The following is a 5,579-nucleotide window of genomic DNA, read 5'->3' as shown; positions in this document are numbered from 1 at the left end:
AAATCTTACCAACATCTCAAACCTGAGCACTCAACATTTGAATAAAAAAATTTGAGTCAAAATGTAACCTTTTTGGGCACACATATGAATGAAAAAACTAACCTTAATGCGAAAAACAATCAAGAAGAATGAAGGTTTGAGTCCAAATGAGCACCCAAAACAAGATGGAGTGAAATGGGTTGAAAAACTTCCTTATACAAGTGTGACATTGTCGTTGCACTTTGAAGGTTTCCCGCATACAAGAAAGAGAAAGGTGAGGACGTTGGCGCTGGTTCTGAAATTTTAAAATGCAAATTAACATCGAACCCCCTCAAAATAAACGTTAAAGGACCTCGGACCTAGGGTCAACAAATGTTAAAGGATGTCGGACTACCTTAGTGTTAGGAATCCAAGTGTGAGTCTAAGTCCCACATTGACCAGAAATGAGAAAGTAGAGCACTATATAAGGATCAAGACCCATAAACCTATTGCCTTAAGGTTTTGGGTTGAGAGTGGTGTCAGTGTCTTATGTGGTTAGGCTCAGATCTCATTGGTGTGTTGTATCTCCCCAGTGAAACCCCCTCTGTAAACCTGACAAGTGGTATCAGAGCCGATTGTTAATACCGGCTCAGACGAGTGCAGTACCAGTATGGTCCTAGTATCGAAAGTCTTCCTGGTAAGGGTTCCAGGTAAAGCGTGTTCCGTTAAGAATAACGGCGGTACAGAAAAAGACAGAAAAGGAGTACTCGTGGTTGGGAATGCTTCCGCTGGAGGGGGAGTGTTGTATCTCACTGGCGGTACAGAAAAAGACAGAAAAGGAGTACTCGTGGTTGGGAATGCTTCCGCTGGAGGGGGAGTGTTGTATCTCCCCAGTGAAACCCCCTCTGTAAACCTGACACTTAGGTCTGACATCAAATTTGGGATTAATGTTTGTTATGAGAGTGTCTGACATCAATTTTGACAAAATATTTATAAAAATGTCATCACATATTTTTAAAGTTGAATCTAATTATATGCGAAATGAAATTAGTGACGTTATAAATCTTTTTGCACTAGTGAAAGAAATTAGTTTAATAAAACTTCCTATTTACATTAAAACACTTTAATATTATAACTATCGAGACTCACTATTTTAATTCACTATTAAGTTTAAAATATCATTTTATAAATCATTATATTGGTCTCATTATTTTAGAACCATTGTCAAATCTAAATTACATTTTCTATATCTTATTATCTACTTGTTTTTCTTTTAGAATTGATTAGAAAATATTTAAGCTCTTCATATCATATTAAAATGTTGGAGAATATTGAATCACAATAAATATAAAAGTAAAGAAAAAAAATGTATTGTATGAGAAGAGAATAATTTATAATTACAAAACTTCAACAATTTCAAATGAATCCCAAAATTGCTTTAGTAAATTCTTATAATCATGTCTCTCCTAAAGTAAATAATAATTAGAGGTGCTCTCATTTTCTTATTGGAGGGTTGTGAATTTGAAAATATGTGTCCATCTATTTAGTACGTCAATTTCACTTTTTAGATTTTATTCACAATAATTTTCATATGTCAACACATTTCAACTGCCTAAAAGTGTTGTCAAATATTATAAATACTAAATCCTTGATTTTGTTTGATAACACTTAATAAAACCCATTCCAAATTAGATAGATCTATGTTTTTTTTTTTTTTTCTTATTTTTTTTTCTCTGCTCTTTTGTCTGCAGCAGCAGTGATGATAGAAGCAACTATGGTAGTAACGACAATAGTGCAATAATGAAAATGCCTAAGTATGATCTTATTATTGTAGAGATGCAGTTAGTAATTGAAACAAATTTATTGCCTTTTTCAAAGTTAAAACTCATTGTATTGGCTAAAGTTAATGCATTTCAGCTTATAAGCAAAAAGTTAAAGTCAGAATTGTGTTGTGTCAAACTCATTATTCTCCATTAGATACCTTTAGAACAATTCTGCTATTTTATAGCGCCCAACATTACACTATATTTAAGGTTAAATATTTAAATTAGTCACTTACTTCCTAAGAATTTTCAAGTGAGTTTCCAAATTACATATATAAAAGTTAGGTCGAATTTAATTTGTACATACTTATTTATTTAACCTAATACAAAATACTTGGGTTGAATTAAATTTTTGCATTACATTCAATCTAACCCAATTTACTCATTATTGATTGGATAAAGTTAGTTCAGTGGATCACAAATTTTAAACTATATGTTTCTTTTGTTAAAATTTATAATTTTCAAATTTTTTAGATATAGAAAGGTGAATTTTGTGATGAGAACGTGTGTATAAAACACAAAATCACGATTAGTCCCAATCAGATTCTTTCTACAAGCATAAACATATGCTTGTTTGACTTTAAAAGTTAGAATAGAAACTTGTATTGTATGAGAGTGAAGTCACCAAAAACGAAAAAGAAATTTATACGGGTATCCGCACTTCAAACATTTTCGGGCATTCATGTCTTTGAAAACCCATATTTTTTATCTATGATGTCGACTACGTCACACGTGTGTACATTATTTTCACTATTGTAAGTTATGCTTGATATTCTAACACACAACACCTAATATTAACATTTTTACGTTCCAATATTTTGCTTTGAAGGTAATTATTTCCAAGCATGGTTATGGAATTCACAGCAAACTAAATAAACTCATATATACTGGTTTTAGTAATATTCTTCACTTTTATATATATATATATATATAAACAAGAAAAACCGACTCATACATAAACACCACACAAGTATACACCATACTTGTCATTATTGACTCATCATATATTATATATATATATTACATGCTTGTAAGATATAGTTGATCCACGTATATGATCACACAACGGTTGTAATAAAGATGTCTTGTTTCTCCTCCTATGCCTCGTTGTTCTTCAAGCTTGAAGTGAAAGACCATGAGAAAATGGTATTTCTTTGTGTCTCTCCTCCGGTTGAACCACTGAACCCTACACGAACCCATTGAGGAAGCACTGTATTTAACTCAACATCATAGGAGAGAATCACAGTATTGCTCCCAGCATAAAAAGTAGCAACAGTGAGTCGTTTAGCTGCAGAATTATAGCTGATGTATGCAGTGGCTGTTTTCCCATTTTGCCAATCCCACCGTGTAGTTACCTTGGACGTAATGGAGTTGACATCGATTCCAATGTGTTTATTTGCTGGATCACCAATATCGGGATTAGGGTAGGTGTCAAATTCAACAGCAACAACATTGTTACCAACATTGTTAACAACATTGTTTGATACATCTTTGAAACCAACAGTGGTTTGGTTTCTAGAGGTGGAGGAGTTTCTGAGAGCGTTGTTTATGTTGTTAGAAAAGAGTCCAAGGTGACTCCCAGCAGAATTTGGAGGAATGACAGTGTCATATGCTGCAACAAAGAAGGCCAAGCCATCAGCTGGAGGAGAAGTGTAAGGTGTTGATATTTGAAAGGTGAAAAAAGATTCAAAGCTTGACACTGCCGTAGAGTTCTCCCAAAGACGCATTGGTGAAGAGTGTAACACTCTTCCCACACTACCACGTAGAGGGTTTCCTGCACTGTCTAACTTAGTGAGTTGTATGACATTGTTTGTGGAAATGGCATCACCTTGGAAGATAAGATCCTTTTGGTCAGGACCAAACTTGCTGAAGCTAAAAGCTAATGACTGTGATGACTTTACCTTACCAGGGAACATGAAAAACATGGTCACAGAGACAAACAGAGGAATTAGGAATGAATAACTTTTGTTAGAGATAGCCATGGTGGTGTTCAATTGATTTGGATGGTGCTAGGCAAAACCTTCCCTATTTATAGTGAATAAATTAATTGGGATCCATGCTAAGTTGGCATTTAATATAAACTGTAATTAATTGTGTGATGGCAATATGGGCATTCTATCAAATAGTCATATAAGTAATTTCATTACTATCTAACCGTATTTATAAATTATATTCCAACTAATAATTATTCTATTCTAAGTTGACGGATTACTATATATAATATATTACTAGTTTAATAACCAATTTTGTAGTGATTTAAATGATTATTATATGTCATGAAAACTAATTTAAAAAATTTAGTAATATAAATTTCAAATGTATAGCATAATACACATGGTCTTAGAAAACAATTAACAATTATTTCATACATTTGTACAGTTTTTCTGCTAGATTTAATATTTTTCAAATATTTACAAAAATATAATTTTTTATGTTCATAGTGAAAATATATTTTACTATTTTAAAAAAAATGTAATTCTTAAAGAAAAAAAAAATTAATGACCGAAATTATGTTAACAAAAAGTTCTAGTTGTAATAATAATAATAATAATAATAATAATAATAATAATAATAATAATAATAATAATAATAATAATAATAATAATAATAATCTATAACAATGTATAAAGATGATTCCCTCTTTTTGTGTCCACATTTGATAATATCAATTATACCCTTTAGAATATAATTATTTATTAAATTTTTTTAAATTAATGATTATTTTTACCAATTTTTGTTAAAACATATTATCTTTTTTTTTATTCATCAACAAATTATTTTTCTATTCATTTTACTTTATTTTTAATAAATATAAATTTATTTTATACATTAACTTAATAACATTACACTATTATCACCTACAAACATATTATAATTCATATTTAAAAAATGTGTACACATATTATAAAGAGAGGATTCCATCTTTTGTGTTCATATTTCAAAATACCAATTTTACCCTTTAAAATATAATTATTTATTAAATTTTTGAAAATTGACCATTATTTTTACAAACTTTTTTATAAAATCGTTTATCTTTGCTCTTCTCTTTTTCTCTATTTATCAACAGTTATTCTCTCATCTTTTGTGATATATTTCACTTTATTATTAATAAATTTAATTTAATTTTATATATTAACTTAATAACATCATATTATTATCACCTATTAATATAATATTACATATATTTTAAAAATACGTACACACAGGCGTGACAACGCCTATGTGTACGCTAATAATAATAGTAATAGTACAAGCATTTTTTAACTATCGTAAATAAAAAAAAATTATTAAATTAGATGCGTATGGTATTGATGTATATGTTCATATTGTCCACTTAGGAAGGGAAGAGAAAGATGTGTCATTTGTATTCTTTTTTCTATATTATTTTTTTTTTTACATGTGTAGTGTAAGGAATGACACCAAATTTAACCAAAACCTTAAAGTCAATGGATTTATGGATTTTTTAAATTTTATATGTTGCTTAACTTTCTCATTTCTACTCAATGTGAGGCATAAATTCACACTTAGATTCTCAATAATCTTACCCAGGGTGAGTCCATTCCACAATGGTACTCTCCTCCCTGACCAGAACCATTCTCAACCACTAGTACTCATTGCGTACTACTGCGTGTTCAACTTAGAGGATACACTTACCTATAACCATTGTCAGGAAGACTTTGACACAGGAACCATATTGTACTTGTATGAGCCTGTCAATAAGACTAACCATAAACTCTAATACTATTGATAGGACTATCAAGGAGAGAACTTACCAAGAAAATACAACAATCATGAAAC

The 5,579-nt window shown here is 30.3% G+C and overlaps 1 pseudogene; it reads right to left on the bottom strand.

The window, feature by feature from the left end:
• Window positions 1-2,655: 2,655 nt before the first annotated feature.
• On the bottom strand, window positions 2,656-3,770 carry LOC114190545 (flt3 receptor-interacting lectin pseudogene; annotated as a pseudogene).
• Window positions 3,771-5,579: the final 1,809 nt, after the last annotated feature.

This window comes from Vigna unguiculata, chromosome 7 (assembly GCF_037176805.1).
Source record: "Vigna unguiculata cultivar grain cowpea cultivar isolate G323 ecotype 2 chromosome 7, ASM3717680v1, whole genome shotgun sequence".
Classification (NCBI taxonomy): Eukaryota; Viridiplantae; Streptophyta; class Magnoliopsida; order Fabales; family Fabaceae; genus Vigna; species Vigna unguiculata.
The sequence above is the reverse complement of the archived record's forward strand: the minus strand, read 5'-3'. Positions and strand labels throughout refer to the sequence as shown.